Raw genomic sequence first — 25,130 nt, 5'->3', positions numbered from 1 at the left:
TTTAACCTGTTTGTAAAAGTAAAAGTAAAAGGTAACTTTCTGGAGAATAAAGTTCATTGTATGGGGTTTGTTGGTTTTTTCTAGATCACCATGTTTCAATAGTTATATTTACTGTTTGATACTGCCACCGTTTACTGAGTACTAATTTGCCACAGTGTTGTTTATTGTTGATTTGTCTGCTATGCTAGTTTTATTAGTAAGCATTATGGCTGCCCGCAGGCTTACCGCTGGGTAGGTTGTTGGTTTGCTTTTTTAATCTGCCTCTGAACACGGCTCTGAGACTGACTCTGCATCTTAGGCAAAGGACCAAGTTGAAGATTCTGGCAGTGTGTTTTCTAACCAAGAGGAATGGTCTGATGATGAATCTACTATTAGTGCTGATGAAGTGCCTATTTTAGAGGAGGACACTGATATGCATTAGTGCTGGAGGAGCAAGCTGGATTGCAGCCAGGTGCTAGAAGGCCTCCCACTGTGTTGTCCCTTTAGTGGTGTTGCAGAGTCAATACTGAGAACATTTTGCCTACTAGTTTCTTCCAACTCTTTGTTGATGAGTTTTTGGACGATATTGTTGAGCAGACTAATGTATATGCAGAACAGTTTTTGAGGGACATCGGTGCCACACTTAATACTCACTCGAGTGCTACCCTGTAGACTCACACAAATCAACATGAGATTATGCAGTTCTGGGGTTTAACGTTGCTCATGGAATTGAAAAGGAAGCCATCACTGTCTTTATATTGGTCTTTTAGACCCTTGATGGGAACTGCTACATGTACAGCAACCATGAGTCGAAATCGGTATTTGCTTCTGCAGTGTATGCTGCATTTTATGTATAATGCTACAGTAATGCTACAAGATCACCTTGGTTGTCACCATCTCTTCAAAATTCAGCCTGTCCTTGACCATTTAGTAGATTGTTTCTCAGAGATTTATGTTGCAGGGAAGGAGCTATCTGTGGAAGAGTCTCTGGTCCTGTTCAAGGGCCATTTGGTATTTAGACAATACATTCCGAGCAAGAGAGCAGGTTATGGTATTAAGCAGTATATGTGGTGAGAGTGCCACTTGATATACATATACTGTCAGGCTTTACACTGGTAGGCATTCCTAAAATGCCCACCCCCCGGTTGCCCTTCCACTTTTGGAGTCAGTGTAAAAATATTGTGGGAACTTATACATGGACAAAATCAACATAGGTGTGCAATTATTCATAGAATTGTTCAAAGTGGACACAATCTGCTCTAACCGTAAAGGTTACCCTAAGAGCTTGCACATACAAAACCTGAAAGGGGACAAAGTAGTGTCTTGCGTAGTAATGAATGTCTTGCTTTGAAATTTTCAGAAAGAAGAGATGTTCCTATGCTCATACCTATTTACGATGAAATTAAAACACTTCACCTGTGACTGTTTGGGGTCAAGGAGCAGAAGAGCACAATTCTATGTCCATTTTAGACAACAACGAACACATGAAAGTTGTTGAAAGAGCAGATAAAAGGTTAGAGTCAGTGGTGTAACTAAACATGAGGGGTCTTCCTGCAAGATATGCTGAAGGGGTCCCTTACACTTCCATTAGTAGGGGCTGAGGGGCACCTGTCATGTAGTTCCTAGGAATCCCCAGGACCTGCACGTTTTGGATGACCTTAACTGAGGGCTTGGTGTCTCAACCGCTTCCGGACACCCCCACAGTATATGTCAGCCATTAGACCAGCTCTACAGTGCCACTACCACCCTCCTTGTATCTTACAGTGGTGTAAGTAGTCTCCGGTCTGGCAACCACTGAACATGACAACCCTGATTCTTTAGGGATGGTGAAAAACAGAACAGTAGATTCGCTTAGTCACTCATGCTCACTTATTCTCAGATAGTTCACAAGATGGCGATGAGGACATTTCAATTAGTATTTATTAGTTAAAAGTCAGTCGTGTGTAAAACATATTTACTGCGACAATCAGGAGACAGAATCATGCAAAAGAGATTGCTAGTACCAATATAGTAACTAGTAGATACATTTATTCTTGAAGTTCAGGTATGGGAATCTCATGATAAACTCTAACGTTGAACGTTGGTCTAAGAGAAAATTGGAAGGGGTCAACCTTACACAGGGAAAGTGTACAATGTGCCCAGGTTCTCACACAGAGGATGAGGTCCATATACTGTTTTTTTGCCAAGCATACACCAAAGCAAGAAAAAGGTGGATCAAACCCCTGTGTAACATTTTAGGAATAAGATCTTGTACTATGGCATATAGAATTGTTAAAACTAACACTTCCCAATTCATTGTATTTAGCATTAGTAGATTTCTTTATTCAGTTTACTTTGCTCGCAGGAAGAATGGTCAATTATTTTGAGCAGCTAAACTTTTGCTAATTTCCTTTGGCTCTTGTATGTCATATTTGCTATACGATGATGGTGTATGATCTTTCCCCCTATTACTAGATGTTAACTGTGATGAAGCCTTGGTGTTTCATGCATCTATGCACGTATTATCCTTGAGGATGTTCTTAATGAATTTTGTAACCTATGGATACGTTTTTAATTGTTTTTAGTGCCACATGTGTAAAATGATATGACTTGTGTTTTTATGTATGTATCTTTTATGGCTAAAGCAGTCGAAATAAAGATAAGAAAGAAAGATACATTTCTACCAAAGTGCTAATAAGATGAACATATGCAGTTCAGATAAAACAGTAGCACTTGCATATTCCTAAAAAAAGCGAGCTGTTAAGTAAACAAATCCACAAGTGATGAGAATTTGTAGTATTTATTCAAGAATACAATCCAAAGATGGAGCTGCCTTTCTCCAGTTCTTCTCTCCGAACAGCCGCATCAAAGAATGCAGACTGTCCCGTGAAAACAACCGAAGCTCGGAATACACCTTCAAACAATAACTTACATATGACAGGAACTATTCTTGTGCTAACGCACGTGGAAAACATATCTTTAAAGAAGCAAACACAACACATCTTCCTCCTAATACAGGATAAAAAAAACATTAATTAGGCAGTTCATCACAAACAAAATCTTTTAACCAAATAGGTTTAGTGCGGGTACGCTCTGGTCGATTTACAAAAGTACCATCACTTTGAGAGATGTTGGCATCCAAAGAAGCACTAGGACTAATAATGGTACTGGGTGCAGCATCATCAGTGACAGAAGTTTTTCTTAATTCTACAACTTCAGATGTTCCAGCACAAACACTGCTATCACCGATGTTGCTCTTCATGGAAATCATTTGGTCTAACTCAGAGTTAACATTTGAGGCACCGCTTTCATCACAAGAACCTGAACACCTTGGAGAAACTACACTTGTGTTACTGTTTTTTATAAGATCATCAACAATGATAAATTGTTGAGACACTTTCCTTGACACTCCAGTATTTCCATTTTTGTTTAATACAAATGAATATCACTTTTGAGAATTGCATTGCATTTCAAATTCCATACCTTTCCATCACTCAATAGTACCGCATTCCTGAACGTTTTTTCAATCTTCAAAGGTTCAGAAAACTGGCTTTCCCCTTTTTTTACCTTCCAAGGTTTCTTGACTTTAACACAAGACCCTACACTAACATCACAAACTTTGACATTGTGTTTTAAATCGTAAGCATCTTTATTTTTTGAATGCTTATCCTTGATCTTATCTCTTAACTCATCTAATGAAGTAATAGTTTTAAGATTTTTAGCCATCCAATCTGGATTGCATTTTGTTCGTACTGCTCTCCCTCTCATAACTTCAAATGGAGATGTACCTAAAACATCATGAGGGGAAGTTCTATATGTCCAGACAGTCTTGAACAATTGTAGTTCCCAATCACAATTATTGCTAACAGCAGATTGTATGGCATTCTTCAAAACTCTATTGAAACGCTCAATCATACCATTTCCACTTGGGTTGTAAAGAGATTTAGTACAGTGTCTTAAATCAACCTTTATCAAAATAATCTTTAGCAACCTTTGATGTGAACTGTACCCCATTTTCACTAATGAGTAAAGCTGGTAACCCTTAGTCTGAAAATGCACAATCCAAAAATGTAATAACCTCTTCAGAATTCACCTTTTCCACAATTTTAAAATCAGGTCACCTAGAAAAAAGATCAATCATAGCTAGAACATATTTATTTTGAGAACCGATAGGTCCCATTATATCGATTGCAACTGTATGCCAAGGGGATTTGGGAATGATTGGTTCCGCCATTGGTGGTTTTAAAGTTACAAGAGTTTTATCTGAGTTGGCACACCACACACAGTCCCTCACAATTCTTTCAATAAATACATCCATACCTGGCCACCAATACCATTGTTTCACTCTTTGTTTGGTTTTAACTATTCCTCCGTGACCCTCATGACACATTTTAACAATGATCTCCCAAAGGGTGGTAGGAGGAATGACCTTGTCATTACGCATGATATTGCCATTTAGCATAGAAAGTTCATTCCGGACTTCCCACAGATGCTTGAAATCATCTGACAAATTGCACTTAGGAGGCCAACCCTCTCTGATGAGAGAAGATAATTTTGTCAAAACTTTGTCTTTTCTATAAGACGTCTCTCACTCAACTTTCCCAATGCTGGATGACCCCTTATCATGCACTAAAGCGACTTGAATGTTCTCCCACTCATGATCAGAGCTGTCAGACAAGGTAATAGCCAAGCGTGAAAGAAAGTCAGCTATAACATTTTCCTTCCCAGGAACGTAAACCACTTTGTAAATATAATCTTGTAGCCTCAAAGACATTCTTGTAATCCTTGGAGAAGCATTGAACAAACCTTCCGTGGTAAATAACTTTACCATGGGTTTATGATCAGTTCTCAGGATGCAAGTTCTTCCCCAAACGTACGCTCTAAAATGCTCCCGTGACCAAATTCAGGCTAAAGACTCTTTCTCTATCACTAAGAATCTTTACTCTGTAGGTGATAAAGAACATGAAGCAAAAGCAATGATAGATTCTTTTACATCATGATCAACTTGAGAAAACACACAACCTAGACTCTTGTTGCTAGCATCAACAGTTATCACATTGTCAAGTTTAGGATCAAACGCACTCAAAGCAGGTGCCTTGGCAATTTCACCTTTGATGTTTTCAAATTCACTATCGCAATCTGCTGACCACAAAAACTTGGACTTGTTCTTTAGTAGCTGGCGGATATTAAAAATTTTGCTCGAAAAATTTCTCACAAATTTCGAGTAAAATTCTACCAATCCAACAAATGATCTTACCTCATCTTTGTTTTTCGGGTGTGCTGCATTCAACACAGAATCAACAAGGGAAGGTTTAGTAGAAATTCCTTCACCGCTGATGACGTGTCCCACATAAGTGATAGATCTTACAGCAAATGTACATTTAGTATGTTCCACTGTTAACCCCTTTTGTTCCAAAATGTTTAAGACTTCTTTTAAAATTGCATGGTGTGTTTGTCTATCTTTCCTAAAAACAAGGATATCATCTTGAAACCATCTTACATTGCTAAATCCCTAAATAGCCGGTGCATCAATCTTTGAAAGATTGCAACCACAGATGCAAGACCAAATGGTAACCACTTGTATTGGAAGCAACCTGATGGTGTAATAAACGCTGTTAGATGTTTACTCTCATTAGTGAGTGGAATCTGATGGTATGCGGCTGACAAATCTATATTGGAGAACCAATTAGCATCCTTTACCAAACTTAACATTTCTGAGATTTTCGGCAAAGGAAACGTATCAACAACAATATTGTTATTCAAATATCTCAGATCTATGCACAACCTCAATTTTCCATTGCTACGGCGTGCAACGACAATGGGAGAAATCCATTGTGATGATTCAATTGGCTCTATAATATCAGCATTAACCAGTTTCTCTAGTTGAAAATCTACCTCTCTCCTCAAAACAATAGGAATATTCCTAAATTTATGGATCTTTGGACAGGCATCAGGTTTTAACACGATTTGGTGTTTAAAATCATTCAACTTACCAATTTCTTTACTGGAGACTTTGGGATACAAATTTAAAATAATTTTGCAAAAATCGATGTTATCATCAATAAGCATCACAGGGTCTTCAGTATTGGGATTAAGAATTATCCCCAGGTTGCCCTGATCCATCCACCCCAAAACTAAAGGGCCTTTTTTTTAAACATATAACTTCCCAAAAGCTTCTCTTCCTTTAAACCAAATAAGAGAGACCTAAAGCCTACCATATCAATTTTTTCTCCTGAAAAACCTTCTGGTCGGATATCAGGAGGTAACAACTCATTTCCTCGTTTTTTAACAAACATACTATTTCAAACTTCTTCATTTACAATTGTGTACGGGGACCCCGAATCCTCATAAATTTGGATGTTAACACCACCAAGAGATAACAAGCATAGAGGTTTCTTTTTGTTGCTCTTTTTGTCGACAATGTTAAGTATGAAAGGCTTTTTCTTGTCATTATCATTAGTGGTTTCATCATCTAAAACAGTTTGGAAAGAATTTTTTTTAACAGAATCATCATCACCATCATCAGAACCAGTTTCATTCTCATCATCTACACATTTCACCTTTACGGATTTCTTCCTATAACAAACTTTAGCAAAATGCCCTATCAAATTAAAATTCAAACATTTTTGCTCTAAGGCTGGACAAAGTTTGTTGTTTGCTAGATGTGAACTACTCCCACAAAGAAAGCATTTCAAATTCTCATTCTTCTTCGAAGAATCATACTTCGAAGATTTAAAGTTGCTTTTTTTACTTTTCTCCCCAGATTTGTCCTTGATCTTACTGACAGTAGATTCATATTTTTCATCAACTTTAACATCCTTTTGTAATGCTTTAGCACTGCGACTAAAAAGCTCTGCCTTGCTTACTAGAGCTAAAATGTCTTTTAATTCAGAATCGCCATAAATCCATAAGCAGTCTTGAATAGATGAGTCACTGGCATGCATAACAACTTGGTCCCTTATAAATTGGTCCTCCAAGTGATCAAACTTACAATCCTCAGCAATAAGTCGCAAAGCTGATACATACTCATCAATAGTTTCATTGGTTACCTGCTCTCTATGAAAAAATTTGTAGCGTGTGATTCCAATACACACCTTGGGTGCAAAATGAGTATCAAAATCTTTCAACACAGCAAGAAATTCATCAGCATCCCCACTGATAGTGCTCTTTTGCATACGTTCATATGCCTGTAGACCAGCAGGACCAAGTGAATATAATAAAAGAGTTTTCTTTCTTTCTGCAGGTATCTTCTTATCTAAATCAATTTCCTTAATAAAGTTTAAAAAATAATTTTTCCATTCTAACCACTTTATTGAAGGCTCTGAACCAGAAGACCAGAAAGGTTGTGGAGGCTGAATTGTAAAACTTTGTTGTTGAGATGCCATGTTGTAAATGAAAAGGAGCAAGTATCAAGAAACTGCTTAAAAATCACATAAATAAAATGAATAAATAATGCAACTGTACCTTGCATGAAACAACAGAAGCTGAAGAAAGGATTATCACAACTGCTTTGTCGTATTTGAACCAGATAAAACTGATCGATAGGTAATTCAGACTTCCAGAGTTAAAACGATCTTTTTATCTTTCTCCCCAAGTGGGTGGCACGTAATTGAACTTGTACGTGACCTCTCAGCTAGCGTACTACGTGATTACGAGCACGCATTAGCTGTGACGAAACAGCTAGCGTATTAGAACGCGTCAGCTGAATGTCCACTCGAGGAGTCCAAACGCTCGCGCAGATCCTCAAAAGATGCAAGTAAGGTAAAATGTCTTATTTAATCTTCAAAAAGAATAAATATAATATTAAACCTTACCGGATCAGCAAAATGAAGATTGTATAAGAATTACGAGGAGCTGTCCTTTTCAAACACGGAAATTAATTTGAAATGGCCCAAAAAAATATTCCAAATAATTCAAAAATATCCGTGGGTTCATTCCGTCGAAGGAGACATCGTCGCCAATTTTGTTAAGTAAACAAATCCACAAGTGATGAGAATTTGTAGTATTTATTCAAGAATACAATACAATGACGGAGCTGCCTTTCTCCAGACCTTCTCTCCGAACAGCCGCATCAAAGAATGCAGGCTGTCCGGTGAAAACAACCGAAGCTCGGAATGCACCTTCAAACAATAACATACATATGACAGGAACAATTCTCGTGCTAACGCACATGGAAAACATATCTTTTAAGAAACAAACACAACACAAGCCCTAAGTAATTTGCCTAAATGTACCTAGCCTAGATCTGTATGTGTAGCATGTATATGCAGATAGCTATGTATGTGTGTTTAGCCAAGAAACCCCTAGGGAAGGATTAGCCCCCTCCCCTGATGGTTGAGAATGAAGAACCCTGTCTCTGCTTCGAAGACGAAACCCCGCAAGGGATATTAGACCGCTTCTTGTCAAAGATTCAGCATGCAGAACCCCGTGTCAGCTTGGAAGGAATTCTCCTCTAATTTGTAGGGGAGAATGAGGGTCTTATATACTAGAGTGTCACTCGAGGGTTTCTTCTAGAATCAATATGTTTTGAAAACAACCATAAATGTTTTGAAAACACTCATGATCTTTTTTCCAAACAAATCAATCATGCACAGCTGGCTGTTGGCCAAAGATGAAAAAAGTGGTGACCCTTATACAGAATAATTATTCCATGCCTGAGGACATTTTTATGTATGTCAGATGGTGAACAGTCAAAATATCGACTTCAAAATATCGACTGGACATAATATCGAGTTTTAAATATCGACTGGACAAAATATCGACTGGACAGAATATAGACATCAAAAATATCATTTTTAAGGTAAGTAAAGTAATATCGACTGTTAAAAATATAGGCAGTTAAAATATCGAAATATATAATATAGGTTATTAAAATTATCGAATTTTTAATAATATTGATTTTTTTATAGTGTTTTTTATGTTATTATATGTCTGAAAAGTGGGTATTTATGTTATAAATAATAATAATTAATGACATTTTTTTTTTTCATTTTTGCGTTATTTAATTCTGTAGCGGGTTGTGGGTTTATAGGGGAATAGGGTGGGAAGTAATTTAATTATAATTAATTAAATATGTAAATTTATTTATTGTTATTCATTTTTAATTATTTGTTACTTATTTATATTTGGTAATTAATAAAATTTTAATTGGCAATTAATTTAAATTAATTGATTAATTGTTAATTATGTTAATTTTTCTAATTTATTTTCTGTAGCGGGTTGTGGGTTTACAGGGGAATTGGGTGGGAAGTAATTTATTTATAATTAATTAAATATGCAAACATATTTATTGGTATTGTTGTAGAATTAATTGTTAATTCATTTTTTATGGGTAATTAATTAAATTAGAATTGCTAATTTTTTTTTATTGATTAATTGCTAATTATGTCAATTTAATAATTTATTTTCTGTAGTGGGTTGTGGGTTTATAGGGGAATAGGATGGAAAGTAATTTATTTATAATTAATTAAATAAATCAATTTCAATTTATTGTATTTAATTTGAATTTATTGTAAATTAATGTTTAAATGTTAAATTAATAATTGTTAATTTGTAATTAATTTGTATTAATAGTTAAATAATTGCAATAATTAAATTTAATTTGTAATTTGTATTGATTAATTATTATATTATATTAAATTCGTAATTACTTTTAATTAATTTTTGATAGATATTAATTTATATTTATTGAAATAATATATGTAGTATTTAATTTCCCTACTGTTGCACTCTCTGGAGTGGGAATAGTAATTTTTACCCCTACGCTATCCAACGCTTTCCCTACTGTTGCACTCTTTGGAGTGGGAATAGTAATTTTTACCCCTACGCTATCCAACGCTTTCCCTACTGTTGCACTCTTTGGAGTGGGAATAGTAATTTTTACCCCTACGCTATCCAACACTTTCCCTACTGTTGCACCCACTGGAGTGGGAATAGTAATTTTTACCCCTATGCTATCCAACACTTTCCCTACTGTTGCACCCACTGGAGTGGGAATAGTAATTTTTACCCCTACGCTATCCAACACTTTCCCTACTGTTGCACTCACTGGAGTGGGAATAGTAATTTTAACCCCTACGCTATCCAACGCTTTCCCTACTGTTGCACCCACTGGAGTGGGAATAGTAATTTTTACCCCTATGCTATCCAACGCTTTCCTCGCTGTTGCACCCACTGGAGTGGGAATAGTAATTTTTACCCCTACGCTATCCAACGATTTCCCTACTGTGGCACCCACTGGAGTGGGAATAGTAATCTTTACCTCTACGCTATCCAATGCTTTCCCTACTGCTGCACTCTTTGGAGTGGGAATAGCAATATAAACCCCTACGTTATCCAACGCTTTCCCTACTGTTGCACTCTTTGGAGTGGGAATAGTAATTTAAACCCCTACGCTATCCAACATTTTCCCTACTGTTGCACTATTTGGAGACGGAATAGTAATTTTTACCCCTACGCTATCCAACGCTTTCCCTACTGTTGCACCCACTGGAGTGGGAATAGTACTTTTTACCCCTACGCTATCCAACACTTTCCCTGCTGTTGCACCCACTGGAGTGGGAATAGTAATTTTTACCCCTACGCTATCCAACGCTTTCCCTACTGTTGCACTCACTGGAGTGGGAATAGTAATTTTAACCCCTACGCTATCCAACGCTTTCCCTACTGTTGCACCACTGGAGTGGGAATAGTAATTTAAACCCCTACGCTATCCAACGCTTTCCCTACTGTTGCACTCTTTGGAGTGGGAATAGTAATTTAAACCCCTACGCTATCCAACGCTTTCCCTACTGTTGCACTCTTTGGAGTGGGAATAGTAATTTTAACCCCTACGCTATCCAACGCTTTCCCTACTGTTGCACCCACTGGAGTGGGAATAGTAACTTTTACCCCTACGCTATCTAACGCTTTCTCTACTGTTGCACCCACTGGAGTGGGAATAGTATTTTTTACCCCTACGCTATCCAACGCTTTCCTCACTGTTGCACCCACTGGAGTGGGAATAGTATTTTTTACATTTTGCTATTGTACGTTAATAATATTGGATATTATTTAATTATATTATGTTAATATATATATATGTTTTAACAAATATGATTGTTCATTTTTTTTTATAACTTTTATTAAATATTTAATTATTATAATTTAATTTAAGTATTTTTAAGTATATTTTAGTAATTATTTTTAAATTGTAATTTAATTTAACACTGTTTTTAATAAAGTCGATATTTTTTAAAACTATATTTTTGTAAACGATATTTTGTACTCGATATTTTTGTACTTACCTGTTTGTACATACAAACTCGATATTTTTTCTGTAGATATTTTTTCCTCGATATTTTTGGTAGTCGATATTTTGTCAGTCGATATTATGTTAGTGATCCATGTCAGATACAGGGATTATGATTGAATACCGATAGCCTGGTGTCGAAGAGACAGGAGCAAGCTACTAGGTAAAAGGTCAATTGTTTAGAGTTGTTAATGTGATGTGGATGGGACAAATGTATTTAAAAAAGGGTATACATAACAGGACTAGCCTAAAGGACATGCCACCCCCTCCAATATGAACAAGCCTGGGGGGGCCCTACACCGTGGGGGCCATGTGGGCCTTTGGTACACCCCTGGATGGAGCCTTACAATGCTGTTCGAAAGTCATATATCTGGTACAAGAAGTTGACTGTTCATTTGTTTCATTTGGCATCTTTTAATTTATTTAATTTATTTATTTTATTTATAAAGTTTTATACAGCGGGTACAAGATCCTGAAGGATATCAGAGCACTTTAAAATAGGATGGCAGGAAGGTAATAAATGCAATATCCGCATCAAATAAGAAAAACAAACAAGAGTAATTACAGGACAAAGGAGTCAGAGGATAATAATACAATAACTGGTACATAGAATGCTAAGAGGGGAGCAAACGATAAGGTAAAGAAGAATAGCATCCAGAGAAGGTCTATTGGTTGTAGGATTAGTGACTTAGAGCAGATGATCCTAACCCAGTTAAGGTAAGAACTTGTTCATTAGGAATCTTTTGGCTTTCAATTTGAAGGCAACTGTGGAGGAGATTCTGCGTACTTCAGGTGGAAGAGAGTTACAGATCTTCAGGGCAGCGCCGGAGAAGGCTCGGTGGCTGGTTCTCTTTTAGCTAAATATGTCTGGTTTCAAGAGGAAATTGTTAGCTCTTCATGAGGGTCTACCACCACCGGATAATTCAAGCTTTTGTGCTAGGTAACTGGAGGTTTGAAATGGAGGGCTTTGTGTGACAGACAAGCAATCTTTTCCTGAATTTGTGCTTTGTAGGGCAACCACTTAAGGGATTTTAGGACTGGGGATATGTGTGCATTTCTTTTGGTACCCGTAACCAATCTGGCTGCAGTGTTCAGTGATGCCCTTAGTGGAGCCAAGGTATATTTGGGGAGGACACAAAGCGTAGCACTGCTATAGTCTAGTCTCTGCAAAACAAGCGCTTGGACCACCTGCTTGAAATCCATCTGTGGAAGGAATGGTTTGATATTTCTGAATATCCTAATCAAGTGATTAACTCCCTTACACACATTGCTGATATGATTCTTCATGTTCAGATGCTTGTCCAGGGTGATTCCCAGAGATTTGGCTGACTATAAAGAGGGGGGGAGTTGAAGGCAGTGAGATGATTCAACCAAAGGTCTAACTTGGGGATGTGGTTCGGAGGAGAGATGAGAAGGAATTCGGTTTTGGAGGTGTTGAGAAGGAGATTGTTCTCGGTTAACCAGTTTTGAGTAGACGTTAGGGTAGTGTTGAGTGAAATAATGTTATCCGGGGAGGAGATTTTCAAATAGAGTTGAGTATCGTCCGTGTACATACGGAAGAGAATGTTCGTGGAATTTAGTGCATTAGCTAATGGTTCCAGGAAAGGTTGAAGAGTATAGGAGATAGGGTGGACACTTGGGAGACCGCCAGGAATACTGGAGAGTGTTGATAGAGAGAGTGGTTTGCCTTGACTCTTTGTGATCTGTGGTGTAGGGAGGATGAGAACAAGTGTAACACCCGACCAGAGAAGGCCCATCCTGTTCTTCAGAATGGATAGGAGGTTGTCTGATTGACAGCGTCGAAGGTGGAGGAAAGGTCAAGGAGGATTAGGAGGCAGGATTCATTTTGGTCAAGCATTTTTAAAATGTCATCCATAACGTGAGTGAGAGCCTCTTCAGTGCTGTGTCCCCACCAACAGCCTGATTGATGCTGGTCTAGAAGATGGAAATTCTCAATGTGAGCACAGAGTTGGGATTGGATGCATTATTCTAGGAGTTTGGCTAGGTTGGGGATGTTGGAGATACGGCGGAAGTTGTTAAAGTCACTACTATATGCATTAGTTTTTTTTAGTGTAGGTGATACCTGAGCTGCTTTTAGGCAATCTGGGATAGTGAAGCATTAACAATCTTTGTACATATGGGATGAGGACATTCTTGATTTCTTTGAAGATGGAAGGAGGCAACGGGTTGCTGAAGTGATTAGATGAGTTGGTACTCTGGAGATCTTGTTGATGTCTCTTTCACTGAGGGGAGTAAAGGTGCCCCATGAAGCATTGGCAGTAGGTGGTGCGGGCCCACAGGATGACAGTAGAGCCTTCTTAGAAGAGAGTTCAGTGTTGATGAGTTTTGATTTCTCAGTGAAGAAAGCAGCCACTTTGTGGCATGAGAGTGAGCTGCCTCCAGATTCAGAGTGGTTTATAGTTACCACTGATTGGTGTTTAACCAGTTCAAAAAGTTTCTTGGGGCGGTTAGTGGCTTGATCAAGTTGGTATCTGAAGTAGGAGTGGGCGGCAAATTCCGTTCCGCTCTGGGAATTTGCCAAATTTTCGCATTTTCGCGTTTTGCGCGGAACGCAAAAATGTCAAAACTTCCGTGATACGCGGTGGAATGGAATTATATAGCAACGGTGGCATTTTCTTCTTGGATAAATATGCAGGGCAGGATTCTTTCTGGCACAGTGCACCTGTCACAAAAGTTAAACCTCGACAGGAAGCACTTCCAGATATAAATAAAGCAGGTGCCAGAGTTGCAGCTCAAATTCAGTAACTCATTAATCAGTCCAAAAAATCGTGCGCTTTGTCGAGGCTGGGCAGGAGTGCTTTCTCCCCATATCTACCGTCGAAAATTAGCTGTGATGCTTGATGGAGGCCTTTGCATCCTTGACTTTCATGAGCGCAATCCCCGTGCAGTTCCTGTGAGTAGGAGCTTCTTTCTTCTCATGTGCTGCTCTGATTGGTCTCTGACATTTTATGAACACAAGAGGCATGGGAACTCGCATAGAAGCCTGCCCCTTTGGCCCCGCCCCACACACTAGCAGTGTGCACCGCCTTCCCGACCTTTGCCCACTAGGATGGCCAGCTCACTCAAGGGACCCTGGCGCCCTTCGGCGTGATGGCAAAGGTACACACACATGGTCACTGGAGACATCTCTTCTGGCCCCATTACGCAGCGGTAGTGTAGGAAAAGCACTATACATTTACCCAACAAGGTATCACTTACTGATTAGCCAGTAGGAAGTACTCCAGTTGAGTAGAGGTATCACAGAAAACGGTGGCGTCTTCTTGGATTAATATGCAGGGCAGGATTCATTCTGGCACGATGCTCCTGTCACAAAAATTAAACCTCAACAGGAAGCACTTACAGTCAGGTGCCCGAGCTGAAGCTCAAATTCAGTAACTCATTAATCAGCCCAAAAAAATCATGACCTTTGTCGAGGCTGGGCAGGTGTGCTTTCTCCCCATATCTACCATCGAAAATTAGCTGTGATGCTTGATGGAGGCCTTTGCATCCTGTGACCAGGAGCTTCTTTCTTCTCATCTGCTGCTCTGATTGGTCTCTGACCTTTTATAAACACAAGAGGCATGTGAACTCGCATAGAAGCCTGCCCGTTTGGCCCCAACCCACACACTAGCAGTGTGCACCGTTTTCCCGCACTTTACCCATTATGATGGACAGTTCACTCAAGGGACACCGGCACCTTTCGGCGCGATGGCAAAGTTACACACACATGGTCACTGGAGACAACTCTTCAGGCCCTTTACGTAGCTGTAGTGTAGGAATAGCACTATAAACTCTCAAAGAAGCCCGCCCCCGAAAATCTCTGCGAACACGCGAAATTCCGCGTGTTCGCAGAGATTTTTTGCTGTTTCGCAAAAGTTTGCGAAAGGCAATTTCGCAAATTTCGCCCACCCCTAATCTGAATTAGTCTGCATTAGTGCTCGTGGCCTCTTAGTTGTAGGAGCTCCTAACCACTCTGAGGAGTTTTTGTTGGTCCGATGAGGGATTGGATCTCCAGGTCGTTCAACTTCCCTAAGGTTGCAGCGTTCAGAGTTTAAATTGTCATTGAACCACAGTTTGGATATTTTTGTTGAGCCATTTGGAGTGGTGCAATGTCATCCATGATGTTAGAGATGGTAGAGTTGTAAAAGTCAGTGAGTACCTGAACCTTAACCAAGTCAGCTTTGGTAGAGAGAACAGAATTACAGTGGGCTGCTAGCTCATCTGTATTGATAGTTCTGAGGTCCCTTTTCCAGATCTTCTATTTTGTTGGTTGAGCCTTCCTCATAGACACCTCCCTGTTAATATAAAAGAGGATGCAGTGGTGGTAGGACCAATCGCAAGGGGTAATGGTATCCAAAGTGATGATGAGGTCTAGAATTTCTCCTTTATTATGAGTTGGCCTGTCAAAGTGTTGAATCAACTCTTAATCACTTAAGAATGATTTAAGGCAAGTTACAGCATTGTTGCTGGGTTTAGACCAGTGAAGGTAGAAATCACCGAGGAAGATTTGCGTCAATACCGAATCGACATTGTCAGAGATGATTTCCATTAGTTGCTCGATGAAGGGGAGATTGTCCCCGGGGATGGTAAAAAGTATGAAGTTTGCACACCGGCAGGTTAATTACTTGAAATGCTGAGATAAAGGTATTCACAGGAGGATGGCATGGAGGACTGCGAGTAGGAAACGGAGAGTGTGCTCCGTTGAATACAGGCTAGGCCACCACCCAGCTTCAAAGCTCTGTCTAGACAAATTGCTTATGTTGTTTTCAAACCTTTTTCCAAGATGAGTTTTGTTCAGTTACAGCAGTCTGTAATAGGTAGGCTTGTTGTAGTTGAGCAGGCAAGAGCTCCCAGAATAGGAGTGGTGGAGGATGTGTCTAGATTGAAAGATCGCCACTTTCCTGAATATATTCCTCCAAAACCCCAAAAAAGGCTTTCCTTGATGGAGATATAGAGTCTGCGTCCAAGAGGAGTATGAAAGGAAAGTTGTATGCACGGGCCAGAGTGTCCTTCTAATCCTTGCCTATATCTGCCCACATGTTTTAAATTGTACGATACGCAACTCAAGTATTGGGAGCCACCATGGGAGTAAAGGAAAACTGACTGTGGTCTAAATTGCTATATATTTTCTGTTTAGATATCTGGTTGGTAGTAGTTTGAATTGTTTAGTTACGCTAGTTGTGTATATGCTCATGGTTGATATTTCATCTTCTACCAATATGTTGGCTCTTTCTAATTGGATAAAATGTGCTGTATTTAGTATGGTATTTTTTCCTGTCTGTGCTTTGTGTGTGTAATCTGTTCATTGTGGGAGAGTTTTAGAAATGAAAGTGGTGTGGAGCTTCATGATGATGTCTGAGTGGCATTTGGCTGATGGTGTGTGTGGAGTGGTGTTTGGCTGACAGTGTGTGTGAACTGGCATTTGTCAGGCTGTGTGTGTGTGTAGTGACTTGCTGCTGGTAACTACATACACACTGGCAGCCAAATGCCAGTCTACAAACACCATGAGCCCAATCCTACGTCCACACACTCTGCCAGCTACTAGATGGTGTAATTGCTGTGTCTGAACTGGCGTTTGGCTGGCTATGTGTGCAACTCAGGATGTGTGTGGATGGCAGTGTTTGTGTAGTGACTTACTGCTACTCACAACACACTCTGGCAGCCAAATGCCATTCCACACACACCACCAGCCAAATGCCATTCCACAAGCTCTGCCAGACGCCAGGTGATTTGTTTGAACTGGCTTTTGACTGGCTATGTGGGTTGCTGGCAGTGTGTGTGAACCGGTGTTTGGCTGGTGGTGTATGTGTGTAACGACTTGTTGATAATCACTAAACACACACTGGCACCCAAATACCAGTCCACACATACTACCAAGCAAACGCCAGTCCACACACTCCACCAGCTGGCAAGTGATGTGATTGTAGTTCCAGAATTGGGGTCTAGCTGGTGGTGTGTGTGGCTGGTGGTTTGTGTGGCTGGGGCTATCGTCTTTCTGCCAGTGTGTGTGAAGTGGGTTTTTGGCTGTCAGTGTGTGTGCAGAGCAATACTGACAGAAAAGTACCAGACCACACACACTGCCAGCCAACCACCAGTCCACAAAATATTTTGTTAATAAAATTTACATTTTGCACTTTTCACTCACCTTCGTGCCAAATCCTGCCAGTATATGTGTACCTGAGTAGTAGATGGTTAGTGGAGTAGTGGAGTGGTGTGGCTCACTGGTTAGAGGTGGCAGACCCGGGAGCAGAAGTCGGCCCGGGACCAGGGTTCAATTCCCGACGCGGCAGGGTCGTGGACCAGGGTCAGCGGACTTGATAATTCTCGCCTTGGTGCCTACTCTAACCTGGGGTCCCACTCGGCAACTCTGGGCATTAGCTTGCCTAATCTCCACAACGGCCCCATCAACGCCGGGGATGCCTGGCTCCACCTTGGGGATTCCCAGTAGGGACCATCCCACAGGGAAAGCCAGGACGGGTTCCCCAGCGGTATACAGCGCCGGGACGCCCCTTTGCTGGGGCAGCTGTGCGCTTTACAAGTATACGACATTTAACATTTATGCAGTAATATTTGTTTTTTCTGTATCACTGTCAGTGTGTACATTGACTCTAGGGAAAACCTACCAACCCCAGATATTCTGTTGAGTAGACACCAGGGGACTCCAGTGTAATGTCTCTAATGTGGACCCCACAAGGTTTTCTTATCCAGACGCCCTTGCAAACCTCAAACATTTGCTAAAAACATACATTTTCTTTATATTTCTATGAATGTAAGTATTGGAAACTGCAGAGAAGTGCAAATTTCCTACCACCCAGCATTGTCACATGTCTCCCAATAAAAACAGTAACACACCTGTGTGGGTGGGACCAGCAGCCGCAAAAAGAAGGGGTCCCAGATGCAATGTGGCAACATTAACAAAGGGGTATACACGTTTTTTAGGCTGGGGCTCCAAGAGTACAGAGAGAAACCTACCAAACCCAGAAATTTCTGAAAACTAGACACCATGGGAGTCCAGGGTTTTGCTCCTCATGTGGATCCCACCAACATTTCTTACCCACAATGCATGGAATTTCCTAGCATCCCTGTGATGTAAACTTCCTGAATCAGCAGGAATCCACAAAAATTCTACAACCCAGTGCTCCCCCACTTGCCCCGATAAAAATGCTGCCCCATGTATGTGGCTGTGACTAGTGACCGCAATAGGAACATATGAAACTAATACCAATTGGAGTCCTTGCATAAAAAATTGTTTTTTTAGTCAATGTTTGAGGTGTGCACGGGCTTCTGTGTAAGAAATCCCAGTGAAAGCCACACAAGTCACCCCACTCTGGATGTTCTCGGGTATCTAGTTTTCAAAATTGTGCAGGTCTGCTTGGTTTCCCTATGTGCCAGCTGAGCTAGAGTCCAAAATTAACAGCAACCCACATTACAAACAAGCATTTTCAATGCAATAGGTCTCACATTTATGCGAGTTTGAGCTATTGACATTGCAAATGACAATGCCTTTTATTTTAGTTTTCGTTTGTAAAACATAAATAAAAGGCATTGTTATTTAGAATGCCAATAGCAAAAACTCATGTAAATGTGAGACCTAGTTGCATTGCAAATCCTTGTTTAAAAGGCAAGTAAGGCACAATTTTGTGGATGTGCGTTTGCGAGAGTGCTACCTGCAGATTCACTTTCTGGTCTGGTACCGTCATGATACTTGGTGCATTCCTGCTGCCACCGTTTACCTGCCAGGGTACGGTCAGGTTTATAAACAGACACGGTCAATCTAACAGACAGTGACTAAGCCTTACATTTATTATTTGCTGTTTTAAATAGCGAGAACTCGGTCCAAGGGCTTCTGAGCGCTTTACATGAGCACCAAAGTATTCACACGAGGTCAAATGCATATGTGTAGGCTCCAGGAGAATAAGCGGTTTGCCCAGAATCACACAATGTGGAGCCGAGGCAGGGTCTTGAACCTGTTTACTCCGTTCCAAACTTGAGCGATTTGCATGAGCACTAGTTACGTTTCACATAGACACATTCATGTTTGGTAGGCAGGGGGAGATTCAGTGATTTGCCCAGAATGACAGGATGTTGGGTGTATCTGCCGAGACACAAACCCAATTCCCAAGGTTTGAGGTGGACCCCCTCTAAATGTTAGGCCACATCCTCTCCCCTTCGCAAGCTGTTATGTTTAGCAAAGTTATTGGGAGGTGTTTGGGGGTGTTAACAGTCCAAACTTTGGATGGTAGAGCTGGCCTCTAAAAATGGATCTCTGTGCCTAAGACTGAACTTTTAACCAGTCACTCCCAACTCAAACCCTGAGAGTTCCATACTTTATTTGCCACTTTGCTTGCAGTTTTCAAGATCACACAATGTATGTTCAAATTTCCGATTTCAAACCCTAGGCTGGTAATGTGTACCAGCACAAAAACAATAAACGAGAAATGGCAGGGGACCTAAGCGTACTTACTTAATAAACAATGAGTGCTGTCAGCAGGCAGTGCTTAATTTGAGCCAGTGATAACTGGCACTGGCACATATTTTTAATGACCGACACTTGTTTCACCGCATCAGATAATTGACCACGTGCTAGAGAAGGAAAAAGCGCACAGTTTGGAAAGACGAGGAATGAAAAATGGGAAAACCGTCACAAAGGAAGGAAACAGAAACTTGCACGAGTGACAAAAAGGGGCAGGAAGTGTCCGGCAGTGGATTCACTAAGCCCTGCCTTGGTATCGGCGCGCACGCCCCTGGCTCCTGGGAAGCGGCTCGACACCGGCACTCTTTCTGTCACAAATTAAATGCAGTTGGCAGGACCCCTGGAGACAGCAACAACAGTCAAACGGAGGGCTGGCATGCTTTATTGGGGCACTATAAAAGTATAACTAACTGGCAGCTGAGGAAACCGCTGCAAGTGCAAGGCTACCTTGGACAATTCTCAATGCACAGAGTTCACTCACGCCTCCCGCGTAGGGCAGCTCGAGCTCCTAGATACGCATTCTTGAAAACGAGGCGCGCTAAAGGGTGACGTGTTGTGCCGATGGTGTTCTTTAGATGTTGAAGCGTTTCCTCCTTTGCGTGCTTTCCGGGACTGGCAGATAGTCGAAGATCTCCAATGAACATTTTTAGGGGCAAAAGTATCAGAAAGAGGCACTGTGCAATTAATCTTAATGCTGCATGGACAATTAACCAGCAGCACACCTTTTTCATGCGTGTAGTAGCGTACTACAGGTATAGCTGCAAAAGTCAACAGTACATGATAAATAACCACCATTGTGCAATCACAATGAAGAAATAATTTACACTGTTCTTCCCAGTGGCGTAAACAAACCTTACCCCCCGCCCCTACGCAGGGTATTCTACTAGGGCCGTGTCATACCTGGAGTTCACTAGCAGGCTGCCTAATGCACACCCCTGTGAAGCGGCCTCCCAACATGCACACTTTTGTCTTTAGACAGCAGGCTCAGGCCTCTCAGAGCTGCTGCACCTAAAGGGGGTCGGAATATTCCGACTTTAGCTGTAGATAGCAGAGTTGTCTCTGAAGCCCCAGTGACCTCACAAGAGATTTCTGTAGACAGAAGAGAGAGTTACACACAAAGCATAGCAGTCTCGGTTTTCAAACAGCAGCACTGTCTCGCACTGATAGGCACCGACTTTAACTATCAGATCTGTACTCAGGTAACACAGAACCTACACTGCCTGGCTTTGGTGTGACACAGAAACAGTGTGGCCCACATTTACTAAGGCTTTGCTTTTTTCCAATGTGACATGCATAGGTTTTCACTTTGTAGCGCAAGTAATGTTTTGCGCTTGCAAAGTGCCCTTTTATGAGTGAGAAAGAGCTTTGCACTGCTTTGCATCACTTTCGTTATTTGGGCGGATCAGTGCAAACGCCTACAGGTTTTTAAAACTTCACCTGCTACATTACCAGACTTGAATATACATCAAAAAATAACACCAGCCTTGAAGCAGGTGTTAACAAGGTGAAATGTGTTAATATCTCGGAAACACCCAAACGTGCTGAAGTGCACAACACACGTCAATGCCCCGATGTCCATCGATTACAGTCGGTGCTATTTAAATTCTCAAAATTAAATAAAGTAATACATCTGCAATAAAAAACAGCAATGCTGGGAATACATACCAAGAGCCGCAGAAATGGAGGGGGGCTGTTTACTAACAAGAAGCAATTCAGAAAAAGGAACGTCTTCAGTCAGTTTTTTATTCTATAGACCGGGGTCTCTGTTTAAGGGGAAATAAGAAATGTTTTAAACCTTTGTGTTTTTTTATTCCGAGGAGGAGGAAGAATTAATTCCTGGAGGATGGGAAGAACCATAAATATTGTCGAATCTATTTGATTATAGAATTAGCAAGCATTACGGGCACTCTATTAAATAAATAACAAGTCAGGTATTGAGAAACTCACCGCCGCAGCTCGGCTTGGACAGGAAGCCAGGCAACCTGTGTTGGGACGGGGGTGGGGCCGCAAAAAGAGAGGAAGCAGACAGGAGCCTACCCTGCGCTCCTGTGTCCGTGAAGCCAGCCGGAAGTGAGTGTGTGAGCTAGCGGGGCTCCCGTGCTCGTAGAGAGCCTCGCCTGCTGCGGAGACTGACCCGCTGCCGAGGGAGAGAGGGACATGCAGAAAGAGCCCGCTGAGTGGGGGGGTGGATGTGTGCGCGTGTGTGTGTGCGTGTGTGTCTGTGTGTGTGCGCGTGTGTCTGTGTGTGCGCGTGTGCGTCTGTGTGTGCGTGTGTCTGTGTGTGTGTCTGTATGTGCGTGTGTGTGTGTGTGTGCGCGCGTGTGTCTGTGTGTGTGTGTGTCCGTGAGCGCATCCTGATCCATTGAGACTGTGAACAGCATGCCGGAATCGGAGCGCGTGTTCACGCGCGCGACCTGATCCGATTCCGGCAGTTAAAACCCAGTGTACTGTGCAGCACAATTGTTGGATTTGGGTAACTCAGGTTCTTGAAAAATCTACAAACCCTACATATAAATGCGACCAAAATGGTCTAGTGCACGTAATGGTGTATTGCTTTTGTGAACTGGCCATCATGACAAGAAGTTACAAATAAAAACGTTGTCACCAATTACAGTATTTTTTTACTCATTTTCAAAATATTCCATTTCAACAGTTAGGGCCTGATTCATATCTTGGCGGATCTGGTTTCAATGGTTTTACTGTCCTCCCACTGGACGGTCTGTCTGCTCTATTGATGAAGGACTGCCTTTGTGCCGCTGACTCTGCAGGAACTTTCACCCAAGTCAACTGGGTCATAGGCAGAATCAGCTGTTGGCGGGAGTTCAGCCAAGGTTACTTCGAGGCCAGTAATGATATGCCTTTCTCTCGAGGAAACTGTGGCAGGTATACCTCCTACTTTTAGTTGGTGGAACCAAAGGAAATGAAGTAGGAAATGAAGTAGAAACGTACCTTCTTGTCTGTTTCCCAATGTCGTTTTGGTCTCGAACCCTATTGCCAAGGTCCTCCCTGTGCTGGTACTACATGACCACAATGCTAATCAACTCTGATGTCACTAGGATCTAGGATTGAAATCATACCCTCAGGTTCTTTGGGAAAACGTTGAGTGATCTACACAAATGACTTTTGCTGAATTCAGAATTGTGTCTACTTTTCAGAAGTGTATACCTTTCTGGGATCCCCAATAAGTGTCAGACCAGTTTCCACTACAAACAAAGTAGGTTGAATGCACAAATGCACAACATTTAGGCAAAATGGGATACCTCATTTTCTGAAGGCAGGGAAGATGGAGACTTTACCAAAGCAAACTTTTGTTGATGACATGTTTATGAAAAAGAATCAGGCGCTTTTTTACAGATCACTTTATTTCTATTTTTCCCACCTAAAAAACAAAATTGAATCATATTTTGGCTACTTTCTTGTTTCCTACAATGGGAACCCACAAGCCCTGGATAACTTTAAAATCCCCAGGTTGTTGGGGAAAAAGGACGCACATTTGATGTGGATGCCTTATGTAGAAAAACAATTATACAGGCCTAAGCGGGAACTACCTCAAATGGCCAAAAATGGCGTTAGCATTCTAGGGGGAAAGGCTTAGCAGCCAAGGAGTTAGGCACTAGGTACTAGGAAATTCTGACTTAGCCTCCAACACAAGTTACGGTCTGAATCAAGGTACAATTCCTGCAAGGACATTGCATTTACATCAAGAAAAAGATGGTAAAATGTGCATGAAAATATTGCCCAGAAAAAGGTAAAAAAAGATGTGTACAACACAGAGATTTGCAAAGTCCCCGCTAGTAAACTTTGAATTTAGTAGTAATATTGCATTTTTGATTCCTGTACTTGTTTTCACTATAGTAATTCTGGATGTTGTATTTCCTGATTCAATATCCTAACAGTGTACAGGCCTTTGGCACCAGTGCCTTTGGTTTTCTGAGTAGAGTGGAAAAAGAAGTTCCATTTTGGTTCAGAATAATAAATTAAGCTGGCACACCACAACTTTGTGTTTCAAAGCCGGATAATATCTGCATTGTGAAATTAAGGAAAACAATAAGTTGTTGCTAATGAACTGAATATTACGGCTTTTACTCCCTATACTTCAGGGGAAAGTTTGTAAGACCAAAGTAATATTGCAAGTATTACAGATTCAATATTTCCACATAAATTAGAATGAAGGACAAAGTTAGAACTGAGTAGATGTTCAAGACTTTTGCATTTGACTTCCCAAAACAATCCTCTGATAGACATTTAGGACCAACCATGAGCTTAAAAAGTTCAAATAAGCCTATCTGTGATGCATGAATGACAGGGTTCCATTAGTAAAGTGTACCTCACATTAGAAAAATATGGTTCCTACTTCTATCATCCAGGACTCTCTCTTGAAAAATATGTTTTCTCAGGCCCACTTTTTTTAGATGCTATGTCAGAATGTGACACAACATTGAATACATAGGCCCCGGAAATACTGACCTTTAATGAAGAACTATACATGTATGCATTGGGATAGTTAAAATCGAGGGACAAAGTAAAAGAATGTGCTTGAAATTTATGGCTGGGTCAGTTTCAATTCACAAAAGGTTCTGTTGCTGAAACTTTTTAATGTCTTTCTGCAAAGCTAATCAGGTCGACAACCTCAGCATTTTATGTGGTTCTTGGCACGCCTGCAGTCAGGACAACTTCAGAATAAAAGCAGGAAAGTGCAAAAATTGGAAACCAGGTTAGTGTGCACCCATGATCTGGAATAACTCATACCATGAGAACGACCCCAACCATGTTCTAATTTAATTTAGAAATCAGCTAACAACAGACCTCTTTAACAAACACTACATCACAATGCAGTAATTGTATACTTCCGCCCATGTAGGCATACTACCGTGAACTTATGAATAGACTGTATCTTTGCCTCTACTCTGGTAAAATTATCACATGCAGCCACACATAAATACATCTTGGTAAAGCAGTAAATATTGTATGATTTCAGTTTTTTTTAAGTGTATAGTCAAACAACATGGAAGTATCTGTCCTCTGTATGTAGGTGGAGTTCTGGGATATGTGGTGTTAGGTGGGTTTCTGGAAGATGTGATGCTCTATTGGGAAGAAGTTCAGTATTTTGCCTGGACTGATATTGTGTAAGCACATCATTTTGACCTGGGCTTCTACTAAGATCAAGTGAAGGGAGCAGTGGATGTAAGAGTGATTTGTAACGTAGGACTGCAGGATAATCTTTTGACGCCTCAAATCACTAGTGAGGCCAGTCCCTAGGATATTACCATTGTATATGTGGAATTAGACAAACCATATATTGGCTTCTCTAGTGGTGTCACGGCGATTGTAATCATATATAATTGCCCGATTCACACATAGCAAGAAGAAACGCAGTTTACTTCCTATATTTGGCCTGTAATACTCTCT

The sequence above is a fragment of the Lissotriton helveticus genome, chromosome 6 (assembly GCF_964261635.1).
Source record: "Lissotriton helveticus chromosome 6, aLisHel1.1, whole genome shotgun sequence".
NCBI classification, from domain to species: Eukaryota; Metazoa; Chordata; class Amphibia; order Caudata; family Salamandridae; genus Lissotriton; species Lissotriton helveticus.
This window is presented reverse-complemented; position numbering follows the sequence as displayed.